Here is a 17,174-nt window from a genome sequence, read left to right as displayed (position 1 = left end):
GGTGACTGTTGTATTCAATCCGGAGATAATTTCTGTGTTTCATCAACAATTTGAAGGTCCACAGGTTACAGAATACCTCCAGATGTCAATCGGAAACTACTACTGGTCTTCCAGGGAACGATCAAAGCGTAGCCTGTTTGAGAATTACTCCCATGGAGGAAAGTGCGGATGGTGACTGTTGTATTCATTCCCCATGCAATTTCTGTGTTTCGTCAACAGTCTGATAGTCCACAGATTACAGAATGCCTCCAGAGGTACATCGGAAACTACTACAGGACTTCTAGGGAACGATCAAAGCGTAGACTGTTTGAGACATTACTAACATGGAGGAAAGTGCGCATGGTGACTGTTGTATTCATTCTCGATGCATTTTGTGTGTTTCATCAACACTCTGATAGTCCACAGATTACAGACTGTCTCCAGATGTGCATCGGAAACTACTACTGGTCTTCCTGGGAACGATCAAAGCGTAGACTGTTTGAGACGTTACTCACATGGAGGAAAGTCCACATGGTGACTGTTGTATTCAATCCCGACTCAAATTCTGTGTTTCATCAACACAATGATAGTCCACAGATTACAGAATGCCTCCAGATGTGCATTGGATACTAGTGTGGTCTTCCAGGGAACGATCAAAGCGTAGACTGTTTGAGACTTTACTCCCATTCAGGAAAGTGCGCATGATGACTGTTGTATTCAATCGCTATGCATTTTCTGTGTTTCATCAACACTCTGATAGTCCACATATTACAGATTGTCTCCAGATGTGCATCGGAAGCTACTACTGGTCTTCCTGGGAACGATAAAATCGTAGGCTGTTTCGAACATTACTCCAATGGTGGAAAGTGCGCATGGTGACTGTTGGATTCAATCCCGAGGCAATATCTGTGTTTCATCAACAATTTGAAGGTACACAGGTTACAGAATGCCTCCATATGTGCATCTAAAACTACTACTGGTCTTCCAGGAAACTATCAAAACATAGACCGTTTGAGAATTACTAACATGGAGGAAATTGCGAGAGGTGACTGTTGTACTCAATCCCGATGCAATTTCTGTGTTGCATCAACACTCTGATAGTCCACAGATTACAGAATGCCTCCAGATGTGCATCGGAAACTACTGCTGGTCTTCCAGGGAACGATCAATTCATAGACTCTTTGAGACATTACTCCCATGGAGGGAAGTGCGAATGCTGACTGTTATATTCAATCCCGATGCAATTTCTGTGTTTCATCATCACTCTGATAGTCCACAGATTACAGAATGCCTATAGATGTGCATCGGAAACTACTGCTGGTCTTCCAGAGAACGATCAATGCGTAGACTCTTTGAGACATTACTCCCATGGAGGAAAGTGCGCATGGTGACTGTTGTATTCAATCCTGACGCAATTTCTGTGTTTCAACAACACTCTGATAGTCCACAGATTACAGAATGCCTCCAGATGTGCATCGGTAACTACTACTGTTCTTCCAGGGAACGATCAAATAGTAGACTGTTTGAGACATTACTCCCATGGAGGAAAGTGCGCATGGTGAGTGTTGTATTCAATCCTGATGTAATTTCTGTGTTTCTTCAACACTCTGAAAGTCCAAAGATTACAGAATGCCTCCATATGTGCATCGGAAACTACTACTGGTCATCCAGGGAACGATCAAAGCGTAGACTGTTTGAGACATTACTCCCATGGAGGGAAGTGCGAATGGTGACTGTTGTATTCAATCCCGATGCAATTTCTGTGTTTCATCATCACTCTGATAGTGTGCAGATTACAGAATGCCTCCAGAAGTGCATCGGAAACTACTGCTGGTCTTCCAGGGAACGATCAATGCGTAGACTCTTTGAGACATTACTCCTATGGAGGGAAGTGCGAATGGTGACTGTTGTATTCAATCCCGATGTAATTTCTGTGTTTCATCATCACTCTGATAGACCACAGATTTCAGAATGCCTCCAGATGTGCATCGGAAACTACTGCTGGTGTTCCAGGGAACGATCAATGCGTAGACTCTTTGAGACATTACTCCCATGGAGGAAAGTGCGCATGGTGACTGTTGTATTCAATCCCGATGCAATTTCTGTGTTTCATCAACAGTCTGATAGACCACAGATTACAGATTGCCTCCAGATGTGCATCGGAAACTACTACTGGTCTTGCAGGGAACGATCAAAGCGTATAATGTTTCAGTCATTACTCCCATGGAGGAAAGTGCGCATGGTGACTGTTGTATTCAATCCAAATGCAATTTCTGTGTTTCATCAACACTCTGATAGTCCACACATTACAGAATGCCCACAGATGTGCATCGGAAACTACTACTGGGCTACCAGTCAACGATCAAAGCGTAAACTGTTTGAAACCTTACTCCCATGGAGGAAAGTGCGCATGGTGACTGTTGTATTCAATCCTGGCGCAATTTCTGTGTTTCATCAACACTCTGATAGTCCACACATTACAGGATGCCCCCAGATGTGCATCGGAAACTACTACTGGTCTTCCAGGGAGCGATCAAAGCGTAAACTGTTTGAGACATTACTCCCATGGAGGAAAGTGCACATAGTGACTATTGTATTCAATCCTGATGCAATTTCTGTGTTTCATCAACACTCTGATACTCCACACATTACAGAATGTCAGAAGATGTGCATTGGAAACTACTACTGGTCTTACAGGGAGCGATCAAAGCGTAAACTGTTTGAGACATTACTCCCATGGAGGAAAGTGCGCATGGTGACTGTTGTATTCAATCACGATTCAATTTCTGTGTTTCATCAACACTTTGAAGGTCCACAGATTACAGAATGCCTCCAGATGTGCATCGGAAACTACTACTGGTCTTCCAGGAAACGATCAAAGCGAAGACGGTTTGAGACATTATTCCCATGGAGGAAAATGCGCATAGTAACTGTTGTATTCAATCCCGATGCAATTTCTGTGTTTCATCATCACTCTGAGAGTCCACAGATTACAGTATGCCTCCAGATGTGCATCGGAAATTACTGCTGGTCTTCTAGGAAACGATCAAATCGTAGACTCTTTCAGACATAACTCCCATGGAGGAAAGTGCGCATGGTGACTGTTGTATTCATTCCCGATGCATTTTCTGTGTTTCATCAACACTCTGATAGTCCACAGATTACAGATTGTCTCCAGATGTGCATCGGAAACTACTACTGGTCTTCCTGGGAACAATCATAGCGTAGACTGTTTCAGACATTACTCCCATGGAGGAAAGTGCAATGGTGACTGTTGTATTCAATCCCGAGATAATTTCCGTGTTTCATTAACAATTTGAAGGTCCACAGATTAGAGAATGCCTCCAGATGTCCATCGGAAACTACTACTGGTCTTCCAGGGATCGATCGAAGCGTAGCCTGTTTGAGAATTACTCCCATGGCGGAAAGTGCGGATGGTGACTGTTGTATTCACTCCCGATGCAATTTGTGTGTTTCGTCAGCAGTCTGATAGTCCACAGATTACAGAATGCCTCCAGAGGTGCATCGGAAACTACTACAGGACTTCTAGGGAATGATCAAAGCGTAGACTGTTTGAGACATTACTAACATGGAGGAAAGTGTGCATGGTGACTGTTATATTCAATCCCGATGCAATTTCTGTGTTTCATCAACACTCTGATAGTCCACACATTACAGAATGCCTCCAGATGTGCATTGGATACTACTTCTGGTCTTCCAGGGAACGATCAAAGCGTAGACTGTTTGAGACAATACTCCCATGGAGTAAAGTGCACATGGTGACTGTTGTATTCAATCCCGATGCAATTCCTGTGTTTCATCATCACTCTGAGAGGCCACAGATTACAGTATGCCCCCAGATGTGCATCGGAAATTACTGTTGGTCTTCCAGGAAGCGATCAAATCGTAGACTCTTTCAGACATAACTCCCATGGAGGAAAGTGCGCATGGTGACTGTTGTATTCAATCCCGTTGCAAGATCTGTGTTTCATCAACACTCTGATAGTCCACAGATTACAGAATGCCTCCAAATGTGCATCGGGAACTACTACTGGTCTTCCAGGAAACGATCAAAGCGTAGACTCTTTGAGACATTACTCCCATGGAGCAAAGTGCGCATGGTAACTGTTGTATTCAATACCGAGGCAATGTCTGTTTTTCATCAACACTTTGAAGGTATACAGATTACAGATTGTCTCGAGATGTGCATCGGAAACTACTATTGGTCTTCCTGGAAACGATCAAAACGTAGACTGTTTGAGAATTACTCCCATGGAGGAAAGTGCGCATGGTAACTGTTGTAATCAATCCCGATGCAATTTCTGTGTTTCATCAACACTCTGATAGTCCACAGATTACAGATTGTCTTCAGATGTGCATCGGAAACTACTACTGGTCTTCCTGGGAACGATCAAAGCGTAGACTGCTTCGGACATTACTCCAATGGTGGAAAGTGCGCATGGTGACTGTTGTATTCAATCCCGAGGCAATATCTATGTTTCATCAACAACTTGAAAGTACACAGATTACAGAATGCCTCCATATGTGCATCGAAAGCTACTACTGGTCTCCCAGGAAACTATCAACATATAGACCGTTTGAGAATTACTCCCATGGAGGAAATTGCGCAAGGTGACTGTTGTACTCAATCCCGATGCAATTACTGTGTTTCATCAACACTTGGAAGGTCCACAGATTACAGAATGCCTCCAGATGTCCATCGGAAGATACTACTGGTCCTCCAGGAAACGATCAAATCGTAGACTGTTTGAGACATTACTCCCAATGGAGGGAAGTGGGCATGGTGACTGTTGTATTCAATCCCGCGACAATTTCTGTGTTTCATCAACACTTTGAAGGTGCACAGATTACAGAATGCCTCCAGATGTGCATCGCAAACTACTACTAGTCTTGCAGGGAACGATCAAAGCGTAAACTGTTTGAGACATTAGTCCCATGGAGGAAAGTGCGCATGGTGACTGTTGTATTCAATCCTGACGCAATTTCTGTGTTTCTTCAACACTTTCAAGGTCCACAGTTTACGGAATGCTTCCAGATGTGCATCGGAAGCTACTACTGGTCCTGCTGGGAACGAACAAAGCGTAGACTGTTTGAGACATTACTCCCATGGAGGAAAGTGCGCATGGTGACTGTTTTATTCAATCCCGATGCAATTTCTGTGTTTCATCAACACTCTGATAGTCCACAAATTACAGAATGCCTTCAGATGTGCATCGTAAATTACTACTGGTCTTGCAGGGAACGATCACAGCGTAGACTGTTTGAGACATTACTCCCATGGAGGAAAGTGCGCATGGTGACTGTTGTATTCAATCCCGATGCAATTTCTGTGTTTCATCAACACTCTGATAGTCCACAGATTACAGAATGCTTCCAGATGTGCATCGGAAACTACTACTGGTCTTCCTGGGAACGATCAAATGGTAGACAGTTTGAGACTTTACTCCCATGGAGGAAGTGCGCATGGTGACTGTTGTATTCAATCCAAATGCAATTTCTGTGTTTCATCAACACTCTGATAGTCCACACATTACAGAATGCCCCCAGATGTGCATCGGAAACTACTACTGGTCTTCCAGGGAACGATGAAAGCGTAGACTGTTTGAGACATTACTCCCTTGGAGGAAAGTGCGCATGGTGACTGTTGTATTCAATCCAAATGCAATATCTGTGTTTCATCAACACTCTGATAGTCCACACATTACAGAATGCCCCCAGATGTGCATCGGAAACTACTACTGGTCTTCCACGGAACGATCAAAGCGTAAACTGTTTGAAACCTTACTCCCATGGAGGAAAGTGCGCATGGTGACTGTTGTATTCAATCCCGATGCAATTTCTGTGTTTCATCAACACTTGGAAGGTCCACAGATTACAGAATGCCTCCAGATGTGCATCGGAAAATACTACTGGTCCTCCAGGAAACGATCAAAGCGTAGACTGTTTGAGACATTACTCCCATGGAGGAAAGTGCGCATGGTGACTGTTGTATTCAATCCCGCTGCAATTTCTGTGTTTCATCAACACTTTGAAGGTCCACAGATTACAGAATGCCTCCAGATGAGCATTGCAAACTACTACTGGTCTTGCAGGGAACGATGAAAGAGTAGACAGTTTGAGACATTACTCCCATGGAGGAAAGTGCGAATGGTGACTGTTGTATTCAATCCCGATGCAATTTATGTGTTTCATCAACACTCTGATAGTACACACATTACAGAATGCCCTCAGATGTGCATCGGAAACTACTACTAGTCTCCCAGGGAACGATCAAAGCGTAAACTGTTTGAGACATTAGTCCCATGGAGAAAGTGCGCATGGTGACTTTTGTATTCAATCCTGACGCAATTTCTGTGTTTCATCAACACTTTGAAGGTCCACAGTTTACAAAATGACTCCAGATGTGCATCGGAAGCTACTACTGGTCTTGCTGGGAACGATCAAAGCGTAGACTGTTTGAGACATTACTCCCATGGAGGAAAGTGCGCATGGTGTCTGTTGTATTCAATCCCGATGCAATTTCTGTGCTTCATCAACACTCTGATAGTCCACAAATTACAGAATGCCTCCAGATGTGCATCGTAAAGTACTACTGGTCTTGCAGGAAACGATCACAGCGTAGACTGTTTGAGACATTACTCCCATGGAGGAAAGTGCGATGGTGACTGTTGTATTCAATCCCGATGCAATTTCTGTGTTTCATCAACACTCTGATAGTCCACAGATTACAGAATGACACCAGATGTGCATCGGAAACTACAACTGGTCTTGCAGGGAACGATCAAAGCGTAAACTGTTTGAGATATTACTCCCATGGAGGAAAGTGCACATGGTGACTGTTGTATTCAATCCCGATGCAATTTCTCTGTTACATCAACACTCTGATAGTCCACAGATTACAGAATGTCCCCAGATGTGCATCGGAAACTACTACTGGTTTTCCAGTTAACGATCAAAGCGTAAACTGTTTGAGGCATTACTCCCAAGGAGGAAAGTGCACATGGTGACTGTTGTATTCAATCCCGATGCAATTTCTGTGCTTCATCAACACTCTGATAGTCCACAAATTACAGAATGCCCCCATATGTGCATCGGAATCTGCTACTGGTCTTCCATTGAACGATCAAAGCGTAAACCGATTGAGACATTACTCCCATGGAGGAAAGTGTGCATGGTGACTGTTGTATCCAATCTCGAGGCAATTTCTGTGTTTCATCAACACTTTGAAGGTCCACAGTTTACAGAATGCCTGGAGATGTGCGTCGCAAACTACTACTGGTCTTGCAGGGAACGATCAAAACGGTAGACACTTTGAGACATTATTCCCATGGAGGAAAGTGCGCATGGTGACTGTTGTATTCAATCCCGATGCAATTTCTGTGTTTCATCAACACTCTGATAGTCCACACATTACAGAATGCCCACAGATGTGCATCGGAAACTACTACTAGTCTTCCAGGGAACGATCAAAGCGTAAACTGTTTGAGACATTAGTCCCATGGAGGAAAGTGCGCATGGTGACTGTTGTATTCAATCCTGACGCTATTTCTGTGTTTCATCAACACTTTGAAGGTCTACAGTTTACAGAATGCCTCCAGATGTGTATCGGAAGCTACTACTGGTCTTGCTGGGAACGATCAAAGCGTAGACTGTTTGAGACATTACTCCCATGGAGGAAAGTGCGCATGGTGTCTGTTGTATTCAATCCCGATGCAATTTCTGTGTTTCATCAACACTCTGATAGTATACAGATTACAGAATGCCTCCAGATGTGCCTCGAAAACTACTACTGGTCTTGCATGGAACGATCATTGCGTAGACTGTTTGAGACATTACCCTGATGGAGGAAAGTGCGAATGGTGACTGTTGTATTCAATCCCGATGCAATTTCTGTGTTTCATCAACACTTTGAAGGTTCACAGATTACAGAAGCCTCCAGATGTGCATCGGTAACTACTACTGGTCTTGCAGGGAACGATCAAAGCGTAGACTGTTTGAGACATTACTCCCATGGAGGAAAGTGCGCATGGTGACTGTTGTATTCAATCCCGATGCTATTTCTGTGTTTCATCAACACTCTGATAGTCCACACATCACAGAATGCCCACAGATGTGCATCGGAAACTACTACTGGTCTTGCAGGGAACGATCAAAGCGTAAACTGTTTGAGATATTACTCCCATGGAGGAAAGTGCACATGGTGACTGTTGTATTCAATCCCGATGCAATTTCTCTGTTACATCAACACTCTGATAGTCCACAGATTACAGAATGTCCCCAGATGTGCATCGGAAACTACTACTGGTTTTCCAGTTAACGATCAAAGCGTAAACTGTTTGAGGCATTACTCCCAAGGAGGAAAGTGCACATGGTGACTGTTGTATTCAATCCCGATGCAATTTCTGTGTTTTATCAACACTTTGAAGTTCCACAGATTGCAGAATGCCTCCAGATGTGCATCAGAAACTACTACTGGTCTTGCAGGGAACGATCAATACGTAGACTGTTGGAGACATTACTCCCATGGAGGAAAGTGCGCATGGTGGCTGTTGTATTCAATACCGATGCAATTTCTGTGTTTCATCAACACTCTGAGAATCCACAGATTACAGGAGGCCTCCAGATCTGCATTGGAAACTACTACTGGTCTTCCATTAAACGATCAAAGCGTAGACACTTTGAGACATTACTCCCATTGAGGAAAGTGCGCATGGTGATGTTGTATTCAATCCCAATGCAATTTCTGTGTTTCATCAACACTTTGAAGGTCCACAGATTACAGAAATAATCCAGATGTCTATCGGAAACTACTACTGGTCTTGCAAGGAAAGATCAAAGCGTAGACTCTTTGAGAAATTACGCCCATGGAGGAAAGTGCTTATGGTGACTGTTGTATTCAATCCCGATGCAATTTCTGTGTTTCATCAACACTCTGATAGTCCACACATTACAGAATGCCCCAGATGTGCATCGGAAACTGCTGCTGGTCTTCCAGGTTCGATCAAAGCGTAAACTGTTTGAGGCATTACTCCCATGGAGGAAAGTGCACATGGTGACTGTTGTATTCAATCCCGATTCAATTTCTGTGTTTCATCAACACTTTGAAGGTCCACAGATTACAGAATGCCTCCAGATGTGCATCGGAAACTACTACTGGTCTTGCAAGGAACGATCAAAGCGTTGACAGTTTGAGACATTACTCCCATGGAGGAAAGTGCGCATGGTGACTGTTGTATTCAATCCCGATGCAATTTCTGTGTTTCATCAACACTTTGATAGTCCTCAGATTACAGACTGCTTCCAGATGTGCATCGGAAACTACTACTGGTCTTCCTGGGAACGATCAAAGCGTAGACTGTTTGAGACATTTCTCCCATGGAGGAAAGGGCACATAATGACTGTTGTATTCAATCCCATTGCAATTTCTGTGTTTCATCAACACTATGCTAGTCCACAGATTACAGATGTGCATTGGATACTAATTCTGGTCTTCCAAGGAACGATCAAAGCGTAGACTGTTTGAGACATTACTCCCATTCAGGAAAGTATGCATGGTGACTTTTGTATTCAATCCCGATGCAATTTCTGTGTTTCATCAACACTCTGATAGTCCACAGATTACAGATTGTCTCGAGATCTGCATCGGAAACTACTACTGGTCTTCCTGGGAACGATCAAAGCGTAGATTGTTTCGGACATTACTCCAATGGTGGAAAGTGCGCATGGTGACTGTTGTATTCAATCCCGAGGTAATATCTATGTTTCATCAACAATTTGAAGGTCAACATATTACAGAATGCCTCCATATGTGCATCGAAAACTACTATTGGTCTTCCAGGAAACGATCAAAACGTAGACCGTTTGAGAATTACTCCCATGGAGGTAAGTGCGCAAGGTGACTGTTGTACTCAATAACGAGATAATTTCTGCGTTTCATCAACAATTTGAAGGTCCACAGATTACAGAATGCCTCCAGACGTCCATCGGAAACTACTACTGGTCTTCCAGGGAACGATCAAAGCGTAGCCTATTTGAGAATTACTCCCATGGAGGAAAGTGCGGATGGTGACTGTTGTATTCACTCCCGATGCAATTTATGTTTTTCCTCAACAGTCTGATAGTCCACAGATTACAGAATGCCTCCAAAGGTGCATCGGAAACTACTATAGGACTTCTAGGGAACGATCAAAGCGTAGACTGTTTGGGACATTAAATACATATAGGAAAGTGCGCATGGTGACTGTTGTATTCAATCCCGATGCAATTTCTGTGCTTCATCAATACTTGGTAGGTCCACAGATTACAGAATGCCTCCAGATGTGCATCGGAAAATACTACTGGTCCTCCAGGAAACGATCAAATCGTAGACTGTTTGAGACATTACTCCCATGGAGGCAAGTACGCATGGTGACTGTTGTATTCAATCCCGCGGCAATTTCTGTGTTTCATCAACACTTTGAAGGTCCACAGATTACAGAATGCCTCCAGATGTGCATCGCAAACTACTACTGGTCTTGCAGGGAACGATCAAAGAGTAGACTGTTTGAGACATTACTCCCATGGAGGAAAGTGTGAACAGTGACTGTTGTATTCAATCGTGACGCAATTTCTGTGTTTCTTCAACACTTTCAAGGTCCACAGTTTACAGACTGCTTCCAGATGTGCATCGGAAGATACTACTGGTCTTGCTGGGAACGAACAGAGCGTAGACTGTTTGAGACATTACTCCCATGGAGGAAAGTGCGCATGGTGTCCGTTGTATTCAATCCCGATGCAATTTCTGTTTTTCATCAACACTCTGATAGTCCACAAATTACAGAATGCCTCCAGATGTCCATCGGAAACTACTACTGGTCTTCCAGGGAACGATCAAAGCGTAAACTCTTTGAGGCATTACTCTCATGGAGGAAAGTGCGCATGGTGACTGTTGTATTCAATCCCGATGCTATATCTGTGTTTCATCAACAGTCTGATAGAACACAGATAACAGATTGCCTCCAGATGTGCATCGGAAACTACTACTGGTCTTGCAGGGAACGATCAAAGAGTTGACTGTTTGAGACATTACTCCCATGGAGGAAAGTGCGCATGGTGACTGTTGTAATCAATCCAAATGCAATTTCTGTGTTTCATCAACACTCTGATAGTCCACAAATTACAGAATGCCTCCAGATGTCCATCGTAAGCTACTACTGGTCTTCCAGGGAACGATCAAAGCGTAAACTCTTTGAGGCATTACTCTCATGGAGGAAAGTGCGCATTGTGACTGTTGTACTCAATCCCGATGCAATTTCTGTGTTTCATCAACACACTGACAGTCCACAGAATACAGAATGCCTCCAGATGTCCATCGGAAACTACTACTGGTCTTCCAGGGAACGATCAAAGCGTAAACTCTTTGAGGCATTACTCTCATGGAGGAAAGTGCGCATGGTGACTGTTGTATTCAATCCCGATGTAATATCTGTGTTTCATCAACAGTCTGATAGAACACAGATAACAGATTGCCTCCAGATGTGCATCGGAAACTACTACTAATCTTGCAGGGAACGATCAAAGCGTTGACTGTTTGAGACATTACTCCCATGGAGGAAAGTGCGCATGGTGACTGTTGTATTCAATCCAAATGCAATTTCTGTGTTTCATCAACACTCTGATAGTCCACACATTACAGAATGCCTCCAGATGTGCATCGGAAACTACTACTCATCTTGCAGTGAACGATCAAAGCGTAGACAGTTTGAGACATTACTCCCATGCAGGAAGTGCGCATGGTGACTGTTGTATTCAATCCAAATGCAATTTCTGTGTCTCATCAACACTCTGATAGTCCACACATTACAGAATGCCCCCAGATGTGCATCGGAAACTACTACTGGTCTTTCAGGGAACGATCAAAGCGTAGACTGTTTGAGACATTACTCCCATGAAGGAAAGTGCGCATGGTGACTGTTGTATTCAATCCAAATGCAATTTCTGTGTTTCATCAACACTCTGATAGTCCACACATTACAGAATGCCCCCAGATGTGCATCAGAAACTACTACTGGTCTTGCAGGGAACGATCAAAGCGTAGACTGTTGGAGACATTACTCCCATGGAGGAAAGTGCGCATGGTGACTGTTGTATTCAATCCCGATGCAATTTCTGTGTTTCATCAACACTTTGATAGTCCACAGATTACTGAAAGACACCAGATGTGCATCGGAAACTACTACTTGTCTTCCAGGGAACAATCAAGGCGTAGACTGTTTGAGACATTACTCCCATTGAGGAAAGTGCGCATGGTGACTGTTGTATTCAATCCTAATGCAATTTCTGTGTTTCATCAAAACTTTGAAGGTCCACAGATTACAGAATGCCTCCAGATGTGCTTCGGAAAACACTACTGGTCCTCCAGGAAACGATTATCGCGTAGACTGTTTGAGACATTACTCCCATGGAGGAAAATGCGCATGATGAATGTTGTATTCAATCCTGATGCAATTTCTGTGTTTCATCAACACTGTGATAGTCCACACATTACAGAATGTCATCAGATGTGCATCGGAAACTACTACCGGTCTTCCGGAGAACGATCAAAGCGTAAACTGTTTGAGAAATTACTCCCATGGAGGAAAGTGCGCATGGTGACTGTTGTATTCAATCCTGATGCAATTTCTGTGTTTCATCAACACTCTAATGGTCCACACATTACAGAATGTCAGAAGATTTGCATCGGAAACTACTACTGGTCTTCCATTGAACGATCAAAGCGTAGACTGATTGAGACATTACTCCCATGGAGGAAAGTGCGCATGGTGACTGTTGTATTCGATAGCGATTCAATTTCTGTGTTTCATCAACACTTTGAAGATCCACAGATTACAGAATGCCTCCAGATGTGCATTGGAAACTACTACTGGTCCTCCAGGAAACGATCAAATCGTAGACTGTTTGAGACATTACTCCCATGGAGGAAAGTGCGCATGGTGACTGTTGTATTCAATCCCGCGGCAATTTCTGTGTTTCATCAGCACTTTGAAGGTCCACAGATTACAGAATACCTCCAGATGTCCATCGGAAACTACTACTGGTCTTGCAGGGAAAGATCAAAGCGTAGACTGTTTGAGACACTACTCCCATGGAGGAAAGTGCGAATGGTGACTGTTCTATTCAATCCTGATGCAATTTCTGTGTTTCATTAACACTCTGATAGTCCACACATTACAGAATGACATCAGATGTGTATCGGAAACTACTACAGGCCTTCCAGGGAACGAAAAAAAGCGTTAACTGTTTGAGACATTACTCCCATGGAGGAAGGTGCGCATGGTGACTGTTGTATTCTATCCCGATGCAATTTCTGTGTCTCATCAACAATCTGATAGTCCACAGATTACAGAATGACACCAGATGTGCATCGGAAACTACTACATGTCTTCCAGGGAACAATCAAAGAGTAAACTGTTTGAGACATGACGCCCATGGAGGAAACTGCGCATGTTGACTGTTGTATTCAATCCCGCGGCAATTTCTGTGTTTCATCAACACTTTGAAGGTCCACAGATTACAGAATGCCTCCAGATGTGAATCGCAAACGACTAGTGGTCTTGCAGGGAACGATCAAAGCGTAGACTGTTTGAGACATTACTCCCATGGAGGAAAGTGCGCATGGTGACTGTTGTATTCAATCCCGACGCAATTTCTGTGTTTCATCAACACTCTGATAGTCCACACATTACAGAATGGCCCCAGATGTGCATCGGAAACTACTACTTGTCTTCCAGGGACCAATCAAAGAGTAATCTGTTTGAGACATTACGCCCATGGAGGTAAGTGCGCATGGTGACTGTTGTATTCAATCCCGCGGCAATTTCTGTGTTTCATCAACACTTTGAAGGTCCACAGATTACAGAATGCCTCCAGATGTGCATCGCAAACGACTACTGGTCTTGCAGGGAACGATCAAAGCGTAGACTGTTTGAGACATTACTCCCATGGAGGAAGGTGCGCATGGTGACTGTTGTATTCTATCCCGATGCAATTTCTGTGTTTCATCAACACTCTGATAGTCCGCACATTACAGAATGGCCCCAGATGTGCATCGGAAACTACTACTGGTCTCGCAATGAACGATCAAATCGTAGACTGTTTGAGACATTACTCCCATGGAGGAAAGTGCGAATGGTGACTGTTCTATTCAATCCCGATGCAATTTCTGTGTTTCATCAAAACTTTGAAGGTCCACAGATTACAGAATGCCTCCAGATGTGCTTCGGAAAACACTACTGGTCCTCCAGGAAACGATCATAGCGTAGACTGTTTGAGACATTACTCCCATGGAGGAAAATGCGCATGATGAATGTTGTATTCAATCCTGTTGCAATTTCTGTGTTTCATCAACGCTGTGATAGTCCACACATTACAGAATGTCATCAGATGTGCATCGGAAACTACTACTGGTCTTCCGTAGGACGATCAATGCGTAAACTGTTTGAGACATTACTCCCATGGAGGAAAGTGCGCATGGTGACTGTTGTATTCAATCCTGATGCAATTTCTGTGTTTCATCAACACTCTGATGGTCCACACATTACAGAATGTCAGAAGATGTGCATCGGAAACTACTACTGGTCTTCCATTGAACGATCAAAGCGTAGACTGATTGAGACATTACTCCCAAGGAGAAAAGTGCGCATGGTGACTGTTGTATTCAATCCCGATGCAATTTCTGTGTTTCATCAACACTTGGTAGTTCCACAGATTACAGAATGCCTCCAGATGTGCATCGGAAAATACTACTGGTCCTCCAGGAAACGATCAAATCGTAGACTGTTTGAGACATTACTCCCATGGAGGAAAGTGCGCATGGTGACTGTTGTATTCAATCCGACGGCAATTTCTGTGTTTCATCAACACTATGAAGGTCCACAGATTACAGAATGCCTCCAGATGTGCATCGCAAACTACTACTGGTCTTGCAGGGAACGATCAAAGAGTAGACTGTTTGAGACATTACTCCCATGGAGGAAAGTGTGAATAGTGACTGTTGTATTCAATCCCGATGCAATTTCTGTGTTTCATCAACACTCTGATAGTCCACACATTACAGAATGCCAGCAGATGTGCATCGGAAACTACTACTAGTCTTCCAGGGAACGATCAAACATAAACTGTTTGAGACATTAGTCCCATGGAGGAAAGTGCGCATGGTGACTGTTGTACTCAATCCTGACGCAACTTCTGTGTTTCTTCAACACTTTCAAGGTCCACAGTTTACAGACTGCTTCCAGATGTGCATCGGAAGCTACTACTGGTCTTGCTGGGAACGAACAAAGCGTAGACTGTTTGAGACATTACTCCCATGGAGGAAAGTGCCCATGGTGTCTGTTGTATTCAATCCCGATGCAATTTCTGTGTTTCATCAACACTCTGATAGTCCACAAATTACAGAATGCCTCCAGATGTGCATCGTAAACTACTACTGGTCTTGCAGGGAACGATCACAGCGTAGACTGTTTGAGACATTACTCCCATGGAGGAAAGTGCGAATGGTGACTGTTGTACTCAATCCCGATGCAATTTCTGTGTTTCATCAACACTCTGATAGTCCACAGATTACAGAATGCCTCCACATGTCCATCGGAAACTACTACTGGTCTTCCAGGGAACGATCAAAGCGTAAACTCTTTGAGGCATTACTCTCATGGAGGAAAGTGCGCATGGTGACTGTTGTATTCAATCCCGATGCAATATCTGTGTTTCATCAACAGTCTGATAGAACACAGATAACAGATTGCCTCCAGATGTGCATCGGAAACTACTACAGGTCTTGCAGGGAACGATCAAAGCGTAGACTGTTTGAGAAATTACTCCCATGGAGGAAAGTGCGCATGGTGACTGTTGTATTCAATCCCGATGCAATTTCTGTGTTTCGTCAAATGTCTGATAGTCCACAGATTACAGAATGCCTCCAGATGTGCATCGGTACCTACTACTGGACTTTTAGCGAACGATCAAGGCGTAGACTGTTTGAGACATTACTCCCATGAAGGAAAGTGCGCATGGTGACTGTTGTATTCAATCCAAATGCAATTTCTGTGTTTCATCAACACTCTGATAGTCCACACATGACAGAATGCCCCCAGATGTGCATCAGAAACTACTGCTGGTCTTGCAGGGAACGATCAAAGCGTAGACTGTTGGAGACATTACTCCCATGGAGGAAAGTGCGCATGGTGACTGTTGTATTCAATCCCGATGCAATTTCTGTGTTTCATCAACACTCTGATAGTCCACAGATTACAGAATGACACCAGATGTGCATCGGAAACTACTACTTGTCTTCCAGGGAACAATCAAAGCGTAGACTGTTTGAGAAATTACTCCCATTGAGGAAAGTGCGCATGGTGACTGTTGTATTCAATCCTGATGCAATTTCTGTGTTTCATCAGAACCTTGAAGGTCCACAGATTACAGAATGCCTCCAGATGTGCTTCGGAAAACACTACTGGTCCTCCAGGAAACGATCATAGCGTAGACTGTTTGAGACAATACTCCCATGGAGGAAAAATTGCATGATGAATGTTGTATTCAATCCTGATGCAATTTCTGTGTTTCATCAACACTGTGATAGTCCACACATTACAGAATGTCATCAGATGTGCATCGGAAACTACTACCGGTCTTCCGGAGAACGTTCAAAGCGTAAACTGTTTGAGACATTACTCCCATGGAGGAAAGTGCGCATGGTGACTGTTGTATTCAATCCTGATGCAATTTCTGTGTTTCATCAACACTCTGATGGTCCACACATTACAGAATGTCAGAAGATATGCATCGGAAACTACTACTGGTCTTCCATTGAACGATCAAAGCGTAGACTGATTGAGACATTACTCCCATGGAGGAAAGTGCGCATGGTGACTGTTGTATTCGATAGCGATTCAATTTCTGTGTTTCATCAACACTTTGAAGGTCCACAGATTGCAGAATGCCTCCAGATGTGCATCGGAAACTACTACTGGTACTCCAGGAAACGATCAAATCGTAGACTGTTTGAGACATTACTCCCATGGAGGAAAGTGCGCATGGTGACTGTTGTATTCAATCCCGCGGCAATCTCTGTGTTTCATCAGCACTTTGAAGGTCCACAGATTACAGAATACCTCCAGATGTCCATCGGAAACTAC

This window comes from Schistocerca gregaria, chromosome 3 (genome assembly GCF_023897955.1).
Source record: "Schistocerca gregaria isolate iqSchGreg1 chromosome 3, iqSchGreg1.2, whole genome shotgun sequence".
NCBI lineage: Eukaryota > Metazoa > Arthropoda > Insecta > Orthoptera > Acrididae > Schistocerca > Schistocerca gregaria.
The sequence above is the reverse complement of the archived record's forward strand: the minus strand, read 5'-3'. Positions refer to the sequence as shown.